Source organism: Leguminivora glycinivorella, chromosome 16, assembly GCF_023078275.1.
Source record: "Leguminivora glycinivorella isolate SPB_JAAS2020 chromosome 16, LegGlyc_1.1, whole genome shotgun sequence".
NCBI classification, from domain to species: Eukaryota; Metazoa; Arthropoda; class Insecta; order Lepidoptera; family Tortricidae; genus Leguminivora; species Leguminivora glycinivorella.
This window is the reverse complement of record NC_062986.1, coordinates 17,063,493-17,082,301: the sequence shown is the minus strand read 5'-3', so window position 1 is coordinate 17,082,301 and position 18,809 is coordinate 17,063,493. Positions and strand designations below refer to the sequence as shown.

The 18,809-nt window shown below is 38.2% G+C and overlaps 1 protein-coding gene and 1 long non-coding RNA gene across 2 annotated transcripts in view; one reads left to right on the top strand and one right to left on the bottom strand.

Annotated features, from left to right (window-relative positions):
• Positions 1-18,809, bottom strand: part of LOC125234666 (sodium/potassium/calcium exchanger Nckx30C) — a 151,079-nt gene that overhangs the window by 75,017 nt on the left and 57,253 nt on the right. The gene's annotated exons all lie outside the window — the stretch shown is intronic.
• LOC125234668 lies at positions 15,506-16,850 on the top strand. The gene is made up of 2 exons (XR_007178019.1): positions 15,506-16,131; positions 16,697-16,850. It is a non-coding gene; the product is annotated as an uncharacterized LOC125234668 (long non-coding RNA).

Here is an 18,809-nt window from a genome sequence, read left to right as displayed (position 1 = left end):
ACCACGCCGAACAGTAGCTGACTAAAGCCGGATCAACAATGGAGGGTTTCCAGGTCAGGCGGCACATTGTCGGCCTAACGACTGCTTTATATTGTTGGACATCTGTATGGAAAGTGGCTGCAAATGGGCTCTTTGGCTGCGACTCAATTTCAATCGAATAGTAGGAATACAAGTAAAAAGCGCTGGTGGCCTAGCGGTGAGAGCGTGCGATTTTCGATCTGGAGGTCGCGGGTTCGAACCCCGGCTCGTACCAATGAGTTTTTCGGAACTTATGTGCGAAATGTCATTTGATATTTGCCAGTCGCGTTTCGGTGAAGGAAAACATCGTGAGGAAACCGGACCAATTCCAATACGGCCTAGTTACCCTTCGGGTTGGAAGGTCAGATGGCAGTCGCTTTCGTAAAACTAGTGCCTACGCCAAATCTTGGGTATAGTTGTTATAGCGGACCCCAGGGTCCCATGAGCCGCGGCAAATGCCGGGATAACGCAAGGAGGATGATGATGTACGTGCCCAGAACAGTGACATAATTTAGCATATTCGAGATCCTACCGACCGCGCCAGTTACCCATATAATTAGGAGAATGATGATGATGATGATGACATTGATGACCCTGGCCAGCTCTTCGAAAATATTCCCAAAATGATTTCCCAATATCATTTCAGCACCGCACAAAAGCAATAACTCGTAATAACTACCTTTTAAACGGTTCTCGTTACGGAGTAATTATTTTTCCTATCCGATCCGAGCCTGGGAATATGGGGCGTGCTGTTCCAATTTATCGTCAATTTTTCAATTTTAGCAACGCTATATTTTTAGGACCGGAAAATCAAAGTATGAAATGCCAAATGTATAATTAAATTACACCTTAGAATACATAGTTAGAATAAAATTTCTATACTTAATTCTATAAACCCCTATGGAGTCTACATCTACAGTAGCTCGCCCGCTTTTTCTAATCTAATTGTTCGAAAACCATTTCTATCAGTCCATGCTCTAGTTTAGAAAACCATTCACAATAAAATTGAGAGGGTCCTATAAATGTATGAACAAGATAGGTACAAAACGGGAGATAGTAGGAAAAGGGGAGCAAACATATTGTTAGGCATTCTCAAGTCTCATACAGTTTATCCTTTGTAGACGGGCATATGTGACATAATCTGGGTAAAGGGACCTTATTGTCGATAGCACTTACGGCGTTATGAGCGATGTTCGTGTACAAATCCTACGCCACGGGACGTAAGCGCCATCGACAATAAGGACCCTTTATCCAGATAACGTCACATATAAGATGCTAATTGTTCATACCCTACGTAACATACCTTAGTTATATACCTTACTCCATCACACTAATTAGGGAAGAGCGATAGACAAAACCAAGATACCCTACGGAAGCCGAACGATTGGCAACTTGTCTACGCATCTAAAAGGCCAAACGATGGAAACGACGATTCGGAGGTTATATGTACAGTGAGACTGCAAATTGAATGAAGAAATTATGAATGAATTCATTGATAAATTTTCCATGCACTTTTGCAGCTCACTGTACAGTCACCATCGGATATATCGGAGCGGTCAAGGGGCTCACAAATCATACTTTTTAGAGCACATTTTATAGTAGTCGGGTTTTATTTTTGAACTTATTTTATATTTAACTTACTTTAGGGTTACTATTTTATGTATTAAATGTGAAGGCGCCGAAGGCGCCCGGCTTAGGACCGCGTGCGTAGGGCTTCGCCCGACACTTTAAGTTAGAGAGCGCCTTTGGCACCCGGCTTAGGACCGCTGGCGTCGGGCTTCGCCCGTCACTTTAAGTTTCAGGGCGCCTTAGGCGCCCGGCTTAGGACCGCTTGCGTTGGGCTTCGCCCGTCACTTTAAGTTTGAGGCGCCTTCGGCGCCCGGCTTAGGAAAGCGTGCGTCGGGCTTGCCCGACTCTTTAAGTATGAGGGCGCCGAAGGCGCCCGGCTTAAGACCGTGTCCGTCAGGCTTGGCCCGACCATTTAAATTAGAGGGCGCCGAAGACGCCCGGTTTAGGACCGAAAACACGCCTCTATTGTCAAAAAGTTCAGATGTTTTCGAACGTCCCGTCCGCTCCGAATGATATAATTATCTGATGGCGACTGTACCAAATACCTATATGTTTCTTATGTAGTTAAGCTAATAGGAACACCTGCAGTCATATCCAATCCATTAATGACCGTAGGCAAAGTTTCAGTTCTCATGCATAACTTATAGTCAAACTGAGCAGTGAGCACTGAGGCAAGTAATCTCTTTAAGTAATAGGCAGAAAATTTTCGCTAGGCATTTTCACCAATTGACATAGACAGTGGTATGAAAATAAAAGAGTGGCAATTACGGGTCTCCCGAAAACATATCAACGCGGAATCAACTTTCGCCGAAAAAACCGCTCGTTAGTAATTAATATGCGTACGGATGATGCGTAGCGACGATGCGTCAACGTCTTCATACTAACGAGCGATTGTTGGTCGGCTAGAGCCGATTCTGCGTCCATCTGTTTAGGAAAACCATAAACCATTTTTATTTACTTTTATCTACGCTTTAATTCTTTATTAACAGGTTAACTTTTCCTTTGGCAGCTTCCTTCACCCAAAGCTCTTGTATCTCAGCGATTTTGGAAATTCTGAGGTCTTGAAGAAAGTTACCTACATCTAATTATCTAAAAACACCCTACACAGGTAACGGATTCTAACGACACTTTTCGGTATGTTTACATAGATACAAATATAGATAGATAGATAGAATACTCTTTATTGGCACACCTCAGCAAAAGATACAGTGGAGACAAAACAAATGATATACAGACCTATCATAGTGGGGAAAAGAGGTACCTGTAACAAAGGCGAATAATTGAACTGTAGGCTATTCTCCTTATACTGATCAACATTTGTTCAGTGACTTTTCCGTCTTTAAAAAATTTATGAAGTCTTTAAATTTTTAATTTTTCATACAAAATTATGAACCCTAAATATTAGCTTCAATGTACGCCATTATTGTTGTCATTGACGTTGTCTGTCACACTTTAGACTTAACAGAATTCGCAATACATTACCTCTTAGAAAAAAAATCTTTCAAGGGTGATAAAAATCAAAATACAAGTTATTTTTAAAATGTCGCCGAACAAATGTTGATCAGTGTAAGGAGAAAAACCATAGCCTTTTAGAGTTCAATTCTTCGCCTTTGTTACAGGCCCCGCACTGTAAATGAAATATGTAGTTAGTTATAACTGCAATCAACTTTTAAATGCGAACTTGATAACGTGAGCAAAAAAAATTACTTAAAACAAAAATAGGTACAAGTGGAATAAATTAGTCACAAACATTTTAGTGAAGGGGTGACCATAAAGTATACGACTTCTTTGGATTGGAAACGCGTTTTATTGTTTTATGCTCGCCATTCCGTGAGAAATAACTTGGTTTCCCATAAAACTGGAAGAAAATGTGCGCAAGAAACATTTTACTTAAATCAGAACGTTAACATTACAGTATTGAGTATGAGTTTACTATTGTCAGAGTAGTCGTGGTTATTGGGGTCGTTGTACTGCCTTTTTAATGGTTTCCCGACATATTGCTCTATTATATATTGATAGACATTATATCACTAGAAATTTCAAGAGAAATATCAATTAGATAAATAACAACAAAAACGAGTTAACTATCGAGCAAGAACCCTACTGTTGAGAGCACTCAACGAACCCTCCAAGCCTTTGATGTCGGATTATCTGCTTCGCCTTGATATTGAGCAGTGGACTCTTAAATATTCACTGCTACTGAACAAGGGTAAATCACAGATCTACACTGAAGCTTAATAAAGTGGACATCAATTTAAAAAAAAAATTTTTTTGAAGGGATGTTAGTTTATTTAAATCTTTTTTTTATACTACGTCGGTGGCAAACAAGCATACGGCCCGCCTGATGTAAAGCGGTCACCGTAACCTATGGACGTCTGCAACTCTAACAGTCTCACATGCGCGTTGCCACCCCATTAGAAACTTGTACATTCCCTTTTGCTGTGTTAAGTACACAGCAAAAAGGAGTGTAGGTACAAGTTCTAAGGAGGGTTCGGGTTGCCGACGACTCAAAGACAATAGACGGAACAAGTTAGTTCCGTAAGTCCTCGCGTCATCATCACACCGCATTCTCGTTGAGCTTTATCAGCGGTCAGTGGAGAAGGAGGCTGGCTCAAATGGACTACGCTGGAGGAATCTTGAATTAGTCGCCCAGGATCGTGGAAAGTGGAAGATTCTTCTAAGAACCCTCTGTACCTAAATCGGGGATAAATAGGATCACATCATCATCAAAGGCAATTTGGCACCCCTAGGCTATATGGGGTAAACAAAATGATGTCGTTTGGAATTGTCAGTGTCACAGTGACGTTTCTTGAAACAATCCACCGAATATTAGATGTAGACACAACATGGATCGGATGTATCAGTGTATAAAAATAAGTTTCTGTTAAAATAAAAGTAATTTTCGAAAATTGCAGTGCATAGCAAGCAATTAGCAAGGATACCTTACTTATATTGTTTGAATACAGTAGTTATTGTTTTACTTTATCTTTTAAAATGTAATATGAGACACTGATCCATATTATCTAGGTATGATATTCGAGATCCAATATTTGACATATTGGATATTTGACATATTTTTTAAAGTTTGATTTGGAGAACAAATAATTAACAAAAAACAAAAAACAGCGGATACGTAATTATTAAACAAGAGATCAATCACATTACACCACGAAATTTACGTGCTTGTACGAGTTTTACAAACACAATATAACAATATTGCCCTACACGAGGCGACGCGTCCGTTACTCTCAATTACGTTAGGCCCGCGAAATCCCGCGAACTCAGCGGCGACCATAAATATACTCGAACAGAGATTCACTGATCAATGCGAGTGTTGCCAACTTGCCAGGGGTTTTGCGAAACACAGAAAAACCACGGTGTTTTCAGTCAAAGGAAACAGAAAATCAGATGTACTTAGGATATGTTTAGGAAACTCAACGATAGAGGGCGTGAAAAACAACTATATGCCGTAATGCAAGTTGTTCGCTAGATGTCACTGTTACTCCCCGCAAACTGGCTAACGACTTCTTGTCGTAAAATGTATAAGTATTTTTTGATGTCCGAATTTTTTGCTAGATGTCGCTGTACCACCTGCAAACTAGCAAACGACATTCTATGGTTATTTACATGTAATTAAATTGTAAATTTTATTATTGCCACCTTTTTTGGAAAATAAATCCGTGAAGAAATAGTTATTGATGTGACTGGTTGGTGAATGATTACACCAAACCTATTCAAAAATCATGCCCTAAATATGTGGCGTTCCATGTTTAAAGGGTCCACATTCTTTATGTGCTATAAATAACCTTTAAGCATGGAAAGTCACATGAAAAGTTGTCGTAACTTAATAATAGATGGCGCTGCATTCGAAAATCTTGACTGATAACTCTATACCATTTTATTCAATATACTCTATAAGAAAAACTATCAATTATTCGAATAAGTACTGGTTGGATTTTAGATTTTATTGAGATTCGGCAATGTGAAATAATCACCTCTAGGCTCTAAGTAGCAGATGTCCTACTACTAAGGGATAAGCTACTGAGACTGCTGCATTAAGCTTGCAAACATCACCTTAGTGTTAAAAGAAGTCACAATCCTATCATTCTTGCCGTCGTTGCCAATTTTCGACGCCAGATGCCAACAGAAAAGCAGTCTAGTTCTGTCGCGCCAATACGCAAGGCGATACTACGAAACAGATATTATCGTGAGCGTTTGTGCATTTGGCTACGTACTGGTATTCTAATAATGTGCGTGACTTGATTTGGCTGCAATTGACATTTTTCTTTTCATATTTATATAAGTATGTACCCAAAGGTCAAAATGTAACTTATTCTTATGAATAAAAATAATGCATTGAAAAACGTTCTTAAAATTCCAGAAAGTTGACGGCGACATTTCAGAACTTTCATCATCATCATCATATCAGCCCTTTATCGCCCACTGCTGAGCATAGGCCTCTCTTCTAATACGCCACTTCTCCCGGTCCTGGGCTAATCTCATCCAGTTGTGACCCGCAGTTCTTCGGATGTCGTCGACCCAACGAGCCCACGGATGCCAGGCACTTCTTACATTTGTTAGCGGCCACCATTCTGTTAACATTTTAGTCCACCTGCCATCACTCTGCCTAGCAACATGTCCCGCCCAACTCTATTTTAGTTTAGAACTTTATTAAGATGCTTCTATATATTTTGTTTGATAAATACAACCACAAAATTAACACTTACCACCTATGTTAGTGAATTTTCACATTATCCGATCCGATATCGGATGTAAAACCGATATCCCATACACTGAAACCGCCATATTTGATTTTTACCTTTGAAATTCTTCCGAAATCCGATATCAGATCGGATAATGTGAAAACTCACTTAGGCTAACTAAAAAGGCTACTACAAATACTTTAGTAACTTGCTAAGTTGGCAACACCGAAGCTCAATGGCGGCAATAAAATCGAGAGATAAGGCCGTTCCGGTTACGGGCTTACGCACTAGGGCTGTCGATAGCCTGAAATAATACGGGATGATAACTTGGGTCAGAGATAACCAGGGCTGGATTCAAATTTAAAAACTTGGTAATGTTTTGATGTTATTTTTAGGTGCCAAGAAGATCGCAAACTTGCCTTGTCTTGCTCGAGTCCATACGTCAAGCGCGACTTCAAGTATGGACTCGCGCGCGACATAAAAAAAGAAGTTGTGCCAGAGGGGCAGGTTGACCTTATTATAAAAATAATGATAAACGAAGAGACGTTTATAGTATTGAAACGAAAACTTCACATAACCAACTATATCTATTATCCTGACATTCCTTACTGACAATAGGAATTGTTTATTTTACTATTATTCCGCACTAAATTTTTCAAACAATCCACAAACTCGTTAAATCCAACGTTTACATTTAAAAACAACGATAAAAGCTACAACATATACTTAAAACACGTCCACTTAATCATAAAAAAGTGCTAACCCTAACCACTAGGGCTGACACTCGGTAAAACTTGGATCCGCTCCTTGAGAAACGACCGCAGACTCTTCACTGCGAAGAGGTTGTTCGACAAGGAAGATTTAGCTGTAATATACTGTGAATAAAGCTCACTTTGCATGGGGGTGTTTCCTTAGGAAAATAAGCAACTAGTCTAGCCGATGTAACAATCGTTAACGCTACGTGGCGATAGGAACGCAGTCTGACTCTGTCACACCACAACTCGGACAATGGCGATCAAATATATTAAAGAGCCGCGTTCCGCACACAGTCTAAGCTCGTGTAGGTAACGCGTAGGTACCATGATTGTATGACTGAAATATATTTATTTGCATTAAAGTGTGGTACATTTAGGGTCTTCTAGCATAACATTAAATTGCGCACTTACTCATAGCTACTAAAAAGCATGCAAAAAATGATCTTCTGAGATATGACACTGATATGGTAACTGAGATAATCGAGAGCCGGTGGGCGGCACTTTCAGCGGGGAGCGGGAGTTGCCATAATGTACGATAGTCTCTGTATTATACCTAATTACTGTGGTGAACTGGTCACGCCACTACAAAAGAACGGGGCGAAGGCTAGCTACGAACCGTAAGCGCATTGTACCGTTGGCTAAGTACCTAGGGATTTGGCTTGAGAATTGGGTCAGGGGGCCGATCCTCGGACCGTCGACATTCCGATGTCGATGAGATGCGAATCATACGCAATCCTTGTTTTATGCGGACTGTTGGACAAGTGAAAATTGTTAGAAAACTTTTTAGAGTAGACTTTTTGAATTTATTGAAATTTGGTTAAAATAATTAAGCTAATTTTAGGTCACTTGTTTTTTGCCGCTCGTAGGTTTGTATTTTTGGACAGCGTAGATCACCTTTTTCTAGCTATTTGTGACAATACATACTCGTATATTGTTTGGGGAAAAAATACAAAAACTTAAACCGACATAGTCTATCGAGCTACGCGTATTTTGAAAGGAAAAAAGATGGGAAAAATTATAATTTCGGAAAGCCGCATTTTCTGAAATCTCTGCTCTGATTGCAGAAGATGCGGGTTAAAATCCTGCCAGAAGCGTACATTTCGGACTCTTGACGCACGTCTGGTTTCCATCCTTTCTTGGTAGATATTCCGCGAATTCGCACGTCACGAAGCGCTTTGCTTTTCTTTTCTTATGCGCACTGCCAAGGAGTGGAATTCCTTGCCGGTGGCTGTATTTCCGAGCTCATAACATAATATAACCCGGCAACTTTCAAATCAAGGGTAAACAGGCATCTTCTGGGCGAGCTCACTCCATCGTAGGCCACGTCTTTGCCTTTGGCTAGTCTGTGGTCAAGAGTAAGCCCATTTATGATTTAAAAAAAAAAACATTTTTATATGCTCTTAACTAATTGAGCTACGGAAGCCACGCCAAATCCTCTCAAATATTTTCATTTAAAAATAAATGATTAGTGACACGTGTTGCTAAGCTCAGGTTATGTGATGCAATGAAACGTTTCCAGACTTTAATGGCGCAATTTCATTAGTCGATATTCGGGGAAATTACATAGTAATAGTAACTTTCATTGGTTGTTATCTCGCCAGCGGGGAGTCCTCGTATGCTGCATAACGACCAATCAAATTGCACCACTTTTCATTGGTTGTTATCTCGCCTGCGGGGACTCCCCGTAAGCTGTATACCGAACGAAATTGGGACTATAAAATGCAGTGGTTTCGGAATAGTCCCCTATTTTCAAAAGCGCAAGCCACTAGGTCGAGATAATTGAAGATGCCGGCAGTCTATTTACTGCCGAGTGCAGAAGTATGCAGCTATGCAGGTGAACTTGTGCACTGTCTATCAAGATAATTCGAGTCACAGTAATACTTATTTGAATTATACAGGCTGATTTTGCAGAAGCTGGGGTAGCCTAGTAGTAAGTACGTGCGACTTTCGTTTTGGAGGTTGCGGGCTTGAACCCCGGCTCGCACCAATGAGTTTTTCGGAATTTATGTGCGAAATGTCATTTGATATTTCAGCCAGTCGTTTTTCGATGAAGGAAGACTTCGTGAGGAAACCAGACTAATTCCAATAAGGTCTAGTTTACCCTTCGGGTTGGAGGGTCAGATGGCAGTCGCTTTCGTAAAAACTAGTGCCTACGCCAAATCTTGGGATTAGTTGTCAAAGCAGACCCCAGGCTTCCATGAGCGTGGCAAATGCCGGGATAACGCAAGGAGACTGATAATGACAGGCTGATTTTGTAAGCACTAGCCCAACTTTTCATTAGTGACTTTTGAGGTTATAATAAACAACTTTTTTTTATGAGACCAATTCTGAAATCGCTAAACTTGGCTGGTTCAATTTTTTTTTGCGATTTCTTGATTCTTTTCCTCACTATACTTCATACAACACAGATATAGGCAGGAAAGAGATCGGAAATGCGTGTCAATTTGTATTGAATGCGCTTGTCGCAAGTTCTTAACCCCACAGCAAAGCATACACATTTGCCGATGGACGCTCCTATTGCACTACAAGCTCATCATTTCCATGTCTGTTCTAAACGACGAGAGTCTTCTCATCACGCACACAACGACAACTGTAGTCTGTTCCGGTAGAGAAGAGTCATGAAATTTATAGGGTCCAATACATTCCACGACTCTTCTCTTTCCGACCAGACTATGCTCAATGATCTAACCATAGAGTATATTGAATAGTATGGTATAGAGTTACCAGTCAAGATTTTCGAATGCAGCGCCATCTATTATTAAGTTACGACAACTTTTCATGTGAATGTTCATGTCTAAAGGTTCCTTATAGCACATAAAGCATGTAGAGGGTCTACAAACATGGAACGCCACATATTTATGGCGGGATTTTTAAATAGGTTTGGTGTAATCATTCACCAACCAGTCACATCAATAACTATTTCTATTATTTTCAAAAAAGGACTTTACATTTTCCATAAATAATCATAGAATGTGTTCGCAGTTTGCATAGCGACATCTAGCGAAAAATTTGGACATCAAAAAATACTTATACATTTTACGACAAGAAGTCGTTAGCCAGTTTGCGGAAGGTAACAGTGACATTTAGCGAACAACTTGCACTAAGGCAAAGGCATATAATTGTTTTTCACGCCCTCTATTGTTGAGTTTCCTAAACATATCCTAAGTATATCGGATTTACTATTTCCTTTGACTGAAAACACGGATCTAACAACTGCGACACGTCCACCGGCATGATTATCCACGCTCTAGTATTATTATGCTCTAAGATATACTAAGATATGAATAAGTAGATGTCTATAGTAAGCTATTACCCGTCGAATATTAAGTAAACTTCGGCACCAAGTGAGCTCCTTGCGGGACGCCAAGCGGATCGAATGCAGTTTAACTTGGGCATAATTTACATTTAATCGCATTTATGTGGTTTCCATTACTCAAGTTATATCAATTTGCTTCTACGCAAACGATATTAGACTTGTTAAGGAGTTCTGCTGGTTTAATGACCCTCTATTAACCTCTTGCTGCCCAGTATACATTGAGAGGCACACAGAATAATTTATTTTTTATAAACACAGTCATATTAATTTTTTTTCGAGCAGAAATATTGTAGGATAAACTCACCTCATTCGGTGTCGCCTAATTCGGTAATACAAGATTTGAAGCACTATACCGAAAGACGATTTTTTGTTGTTTCACCGAATTAGGCGTGTCACCGAATGAAGCAAGTTTACCCTATGGTAGGCGGCTCGAGTAAGAACAGGATATGGCTGGTCTTTTGAACTCAGGAAGTATTTTATGCCGAAGTGGCGTGAAAAACAGAATAGGTAGCAATGGTATGTTATGCGAAGGAGTGGGTACCTCTCTATGCGGAAGAAAACATCTTAGGGTCACGCAGCAAGAGTAACATGAGTCACGATTTTATGGCATATTCAATTTATTCACGATGCAAGTTCAATGATAATACTGATATGCTATCTCTAAGTGATTACTTTCCCGATATATGCATAGATCCTATCATTTGCAGCTGTACTTCAAATAAACACTCAATAAAGTCGTAACTCACGTTACTTTTACGTGGATTCACCCCTTGGATCTCTTAGAGATTCGTTTCGTTGCGTTCTTTTTGCAATTTTTGTAAGTGCAAAAGGAACGCACTGACGTATAGACTATGGGTTCCCTCTATTTGGCATAACTATAATTGTCCGAAACGATTTTCGCATAACAGACTTCGCATAATCGATTTTCACCGAATGTTAATTTGGCAGAAAATTTATTTGTCATAATCTAAAATAATACGAATATTTCTTTGTCCGAAAATAAGTTCGAATAATTCTGTTTACGCCGATTGTTTTTATGAATAAGATTAGGTTACAACTGCGACCTCAACAAATACAACATTTTGTGAAGAATTTCGATAAGGTTAGGTTAGAACTGCAACTTTAATATAGTAGTAGTAGTATTACTTACCTATAAATTCTGCGTGGTAAATTACGACTAAGCTATTTTATGCACAAATAATTTATGCATAAAAACCATTCGGCAAATAAACTTTATGCGTGAAATATATTCGGAAAAACAAAAATATGGCTAGACAAATTATGCGTAACTATACTATGCCATAACAGATAATGCGAAGGGTGAATGATGCTAATATAGATTATGCCAAAAAGAATTCTTGATTATAAAATTATGCCAAAACAAGGGCAACCATAGATTATATCACACTAGTGTGCTAGTCCGCTGGACTGGTCCCCGCGCTCGTAATCAAGTAATCAGAATGCCCGGCTCGGCAGTGATTAATTAGTAATAATTACCGTCCAAAGTTAATTTATTCTTTTGAGCGGCAACGGGGTTAATACGTTACGTTCACTGCGATTAACTTTGAAAATTACTTTGTAGGATTAGTAGTTGGTTTTAATAAATTTTCAAACAAAGGCTTGCAAAAACAAACAAGTACTAAATTTTCTTCAGACATGCTACTAGATGGCGCTGTTCGCAGTCTGAAAGTGGCCAAAATTATATTTTCCCCCAATATTTATTGCATGTTTTTATTTTTTATGAGAACAAAATATATATTTCTTTATTTTAAAACCATGATATCACGTCAATACAAATTTTGAAAAAAAAAATTGTATGCATCATAAGTGTAGTTATGATAGTATTTAATAAGTGGCGCAAAAAAATCCAGGTACGATTCTTAGTATGAAGTTTGTAAATCGGTAAATCCATACTTATACTTACTAATACGAGTATTATAAATGGGAAAGTGTGTGCCTGTTTGTTTGTCCGTCTTTCACAGCAAAACGGATGGACGGATTGACGTGATTTTTTTAAGGGAGATAGTTGAAGGGATGGAGAGTGACATAGGCTACATTTTGTCTCTAGCCGCGGGCAAAAGCTAGTCCTTAAATCCTTGATAAATCCCTGGTCTGACTCAGTGACAAAGCTCTTTCAATAAAAAAAAAAATTCCATAGGCCTACACCCTATGGATCTACCCTATACATCTGTCTCCTATATATAGATAGGTAATTATCATCAAAGTAAAATGTATAGTCACTGTGACTTCCATCTTTCGAGTCTCTCGACACAGGATGAAAACTTTTGAACCCCAGTTTTGACAATTTGGACCCTATTCTTATAACTTATGTGTTAAAATTGACAAATATTAATATTAGCGCCATCTAACCGAGAATCAACGAAGCGTGTAGCGTCATCTAGACAGCAGTGCATTTTTCTTGATGGTTCCGAGGTATGTAACCGAGGTATGAAAACCTGGACCTTGTCGAGAATACGCTCTTTCTTGGTCTTACTTTAGATTGCAATCTGCAATGGGGTCCTCATATATCTGCCCTAGCAAAAAGGTTGAGCTCTGCCGCGTATGCCGTAAGGAGAATTAGGCAATTAACTGATGTGGAGACAGCTCGCCTAGTTTATTTCAGTTACTTTCATAGTGTTATGTCTTACGGCATATTGGCCTGGGGAAAAGCAGCAGATATTGAAACCATCTTCGTTCTCCAGAAACGGGCAATACGATCTATCTACAACATGGCGTCACGTGACTCACTGAAGGAACGCTTTAAGGAGATAGACATCCTTACAGTAGCTTCACAATACATACTAGATGTGATAATGTATACTCATAAGAATATAGAGTCCTTTAAGAAACTGTCAGATATTCATAGTTATAATACACGGAACAAACATAAGCTAGCGGTTTCCAAGTTTCGTCTACAGAAAGTGAAGAAATCGTTCCTGGGAAACTGTGTAACATTTTATAATAAGGTACCCTTAGAGGCATGGGATCTGCCCTTTACTTCATTCAAGAAGTACATAAAAAGTGCACTTCTCAAAAAGGGGTACTACAAAATTGATGATTACCTGGGAGATACTACACCATGGCCGACTATCCAGGCTCAAAATCTGTCATAGTTTTGCTAGCAGTGTCCCGGGAGACATTGTGTCATGCTTAAGGCGCTGTTGCTACTGGCTGTTTAAATTATTGATCCTTATTATTGTATAATTATAATTTGGTATATATATATATTGACTTGTTGAGTACATACTAGTTATGTATTCTGTAGAATTAGTTGGAGATTGCTAGCTTAACAGTCTCTTGACGTGAAATTTGTATTTCATACGCATTTTTTTTTCTATTTCTAGTTCTTTTGACACTTGGAGAACCTTTACACCTCCAAATTTTTATTTTTTATTATATCCCATTAATTATAATTGACTGTGGGGACCTTTTACATCTCCCAAGATCTTGTTTTCAATTAAGTCAATTTAAACTATGTAACATACAAGCACGGAATGTTGTGTCTTACATCTAGGTATACCGTATTCACTTATTATTGGAATATTTAATACAGCCCGGACAGCTTGAACATGTCATGCTCGCTAAAAAGTCTTTGCTTACGGTGACGTCGTTGATCGGGTCGCCACCTTCCCGAATGAAGGTTGAGGGAGGCGATGGCTGAGATGCGCGCCATATTCGTGAACGGGTGCTGTTTGTGAAGACCGGTCTGTTTCAGCTAATAGGGGCTATGCTATTCTATGTAACATTAATTTTGAATGAGATTACGTTGAGGCACTCTGTTCGGTCCTTGTTTGTTTATTTTTCTTTCTGACTCTTGGAGACCATATACATCTCCAAGGAAAAAAGTAGATTAAGTATACATATATTTTTTTCCTTTGCTTAAGACAACAAGAGTCTTTTACAACTCTAAAGTTATTTTAGTTATTCGGTTTTTTTCTTCATGTATAATTTTTTTTAGATGTACTTTGACACTTAGAGACTCTATACATCTCTAACATCTCTTATTAATAATCATAATAGCTTTGTACTTTGTATAATTTCTTGTGTTAATATTTTTTTTTATGAATACTTTTGCTTATTAAATTGTATCTTGTTTTTTTTTTAATGCATGTTAAATATAAGATGTAATGTTTTGAAAAGAAGTGGCCCGCCGAGTTTCTTGCCGGTCCCATAGTGGATACCCTCCTCCAACTGAAGGGGGACTGAAATCTTCTCGAGGCTGAGGCGTAGGGTTAGAGCCGGCGTAGTTTTATTTGACGTTCATAAGCGCATTGTAATATGCCTACTTGGAAAATAAATATTTCATTTCATTTCATTTCATTTCATGTTTTTTGCTTAGACTTTACCCGTCTGTACGGAGTTATATCTTTGCTCCAACTTTGCTCTTATAGGTATGTCTCGTCTCGTCTTTGTTTTAAAATAAGTACATAACAATAATGAGCTGTAGGTATATTACCTAGTATCATTGCAATACCGTAACATGGTCATTCATGAAACAATACCACAACTGAACAGGGTCTCACGTTGTGCCTTAATTTTGTAAGTTTCACTAATATTTGTACAAGCATAAATGCATAAAGATACGATTACGTATAAACTTAACACAGGTCAACTGATGGCTCCAAACGGATTTTCGAACGAAAAAGGCCTTATTCGAGTTTCGGGAAGTGCTCAAATCTGGAGATTCTTCCGTCACTCATCAGCAAGGCCCCTGATCTCCGCCCACAAACTTCAACCTTAACTCTAAAACCACAAGGTTACTACTCAAACGCCATCAACCTCAATTCACAGCCCACGCGAATCCCAACCTTGAGTCCACCAACGGAAAATTCAGGGTACCTAGCCAGCGCCACAATCGCTTACACTTTCTAAGCATATGTATATTAAAAATGAAAATGAAATAAATTTGTTTTTAACATGCAGAAACGTCTGCGAGCGATATTACATATTTTTAAATTAAAGGACAAATGGAAGGTGTGAATTTTTCCATTTTTCCTTTAATTTAACAATATGAAAAATTAAATATTTATTTTTCAAGTAGGCATATTACAATGCGCATACGAACGTCAAATAAAGCTACGCCGGCTCTAACCCTACGCCTCAGCCTCAAGAAGCTATCGTAGCTAGCTCTCTTAGCGGGCGAAGCATGGAAATGTGATAGAGATAATTTGACAGTTAGGGTTCAATAAAATGACAGTAATTTTCGATATATATCGCTCTTAACATGCTGGCTCGTTAGAGTATGAAGTTAGTTATACATTTATAGCAGTAAGTGACCGAGCTGATAAACGTCAATTCGCATAACATGCTCGTTGGATACATTTGACAGATCGTCCCATTTTGACAGTTTGGGGAGTTAATTTTAACTAAGTGGTTCTGAGGTCACGATAAGCTTTATCGTCGAAGTAAAACTAGTGAATCGATCTATTTAAAAGTATAAATATCCGGTAAGCATCCGTTTTCCATTATTATATTGGAAGTTTATTAGTTAGAAAGTTCGGCTATGTATACTATTCTCATAATTTCTTTGCAGGAAAGTCAAATTATGCTATACCTACTCGACGCCGCTGTAGAAGAAAATTTAGTCGAAAATTCCAATACACGGACGCTTCAAGAGACGCTCGCAACCCGTCTGATAAGTACGATGAAGAAATGTCATAAATAAGTATTTACAGAGTGCATAAGGAGGCGACAGTGCATTTCACATTCCCCAACTTAACGCCGAGAATCACAAATCTAACAACCATGATGGATTACCTAGTGCCCTGAGGTAAAGCTACTTATAAAATTGACATGATTGCAGTGTATCTAGTTAAGTAAATACATTCTTGATGCCTAACTAATGTTAATGTAAAAGTTTGTATGTTAGAGACAGACAGAGCTGCTTCAAGCAAACATCATCATTTCACAAAACTCCCACATAGCATCATCATTGTTATCAAAAGCACTTCAAAAGTATCTTTGCCATACCTACTCTAATATATCTGTTGAACAAACACACAAAATCAGCTATTACTTTGGCAAAATAATTATTTATTCATATCCCAAGGAGAAATATCAACTTGAAAAAATTGCAGCTGTTCTGATTACTTATTTGTTTTAATGATAGATCTATGGGACTAAATTGGATCCAAATTACCAGAATAGTAGGTATTTGTCAGCAGCGGCTGGTCCATACAAGCCGATTCCCACCGGCTTGCCTATAGTAAAGTACCTAATGTTAAGACAGGTTTCTTTTTGCTAAGTGTTGCCTTGCAGAAATTTTCACCAGCCGCCACTGGTATTTGTACAAGGCTTTTTTATTTTATTTTACATATTTTACTAATTTGTTTTAGGTTCTTAATTACCTATCCACCCTAGCAGAGCTAGTGCCAACTACCAACACAAGACTAGACAAGATTATGGCTCATCCATTTGGTAGACTACTGTGATATGACCCAGCATCTCAATCAATTGACATTGTACATATCTGCTGTCAACATAAGGCAAGTAAGTCATTTGAGTACCTACTAAACCATTAGACATAAAAAAATAATTAGCACTATCACTATAAGTACCTATTGATTGTGTAATGAGATAGGTAGGTAGCTATTGTTTGACCTCTGAGAATGAAAGTCTTTAGTACCTTGTTTACAAAGGATATGTATTGCCCCATAAATGATTTAAGTAGCTAAGTTTAAGCAGGTTTATAATTTGTAAACTTGATTGCAATTATCCTTTTTATTAAACTGTTTATCATCATCATCCTCCTTGCGTTATCCCGGTTTTGCCACGGCTCATGGGAGCCTGGGGTCCGCTTTGACAACTAATCCCAAGATTTGGCATAGGCACTAGTTTTTACGAAAGCGACTGCCATCTGACCTTCCAACCCGAAGGGTAAACTAGACCTTATTGGAATTAGTCCGGTTTCCTCACTTCACCGAAAAGTGACTGGAAAATATCAAATGACATTTTGCACATAAGTTTCGAAAAACTCATTGGTACGATCCGGGGTTCGAACCCGCGACCTCCGGATCGAAAGTCGCAGGCTCTCACCGCCAGTCCACCAGCGCGTTATTATTAAACTGTTTATATTAAATTAAAATTAGATATAAATTTAGACAAACTCACACAATGGAGAACAACTATTTATGATTAATTTTACACTGTTACAGTGTGTTTATTCTGTTCCAGTGGATTCCAATTGTATAGGAGTATGCTGTAGTTTTAACACTTTCACAGAATATACCATCATTTATTTTATGAAAATAAAGTTATTATCTAGGTCAGTTAAGGCAATTCAAACATCATGTTCCCTTTATATAAGGTATCAACTCACTTTCAAGTTTACTCTCTCCTCCCACCAGACACGTTGTCCCTGTTTCTTTTTATATTGATAATTTGCCACATTTTTTGAACCAAGTAGGTACAACCTAAAAATAGACTTCTTGTGTGACAATAATTTCTAAACTGCTGCTTACATTTACAGTTAACTAATTAGCATCCTAGACCACTCTAGAACCCCTTCTTATTGATACTGTGCTTTATTTGCTATATAAGTCAGTTTGAATTTTACTGTAAAAGGATCCTACCGTGGCCTAGGATTCAGATTGGTTGCCTGTACCTGTTTCTTTTTTATTCTTCCAGAAAATTCGTGGTTCAAAGGGAACTATGGAAGAGGTGCCTCTCGGCCTATCTAAGCATGACGCAATGCTGCAACTGCTGGCTGTTGTCAAGAGCTGGCGTGCGAGCGTACACAATAAACAATTATTTAGGACATTATTTTGTTTTACTATCACACTGCATACAGCCTTAATAAAATCTGATAGTCACCTCTGTGCCGGCGAGAATATTGAAATAGGTAAATAATACAATTTCCAAAATAAAATATTTTTTTTATTTGACAAAAAACATTAGTATGTAAATTTCAGGTACAGTAGGTGTAAAATGTACTTAAGACATTTGTATATGGGTTCTGAGTTAAATTGTACTGTACTGTTGTGTTACGAAACCCAGAAAAATATAAATTAAAGAAAATAGGTACCATTTATTACTGACATTTGTACACTATTTTTCATCATAGAAATGTACATAATCTTTGTCTAAATCTAATGTCTAAAATAGGCCCTTAAGGCATTGTATCCCTCGCTGTACCGCAATGCTGATAAGTTGTGTGAGGAAGTAGCCAGCTCTTCGGTCATTGAAATTAAGTTCTGCACTGTTAAAACTTTCACAAGTTCAGATAACTGGAAATTAGAGCCATTCTCCATATATTTCCATATTTTTTATGTATGTCGTATAAAAATATTGAATTAATAATCTTTATTGTCACAACTTAATACAGTTTATATAAAGTAACGAAGAAGTGCAAAAACAAACAAACTAATCTAACAAGTAACCTTTCTTAGGTGCAGCTCTATTAGTTTTGAGCGTTGCTAGGGTTTCAAGGCACAATGGTTATACAAATTT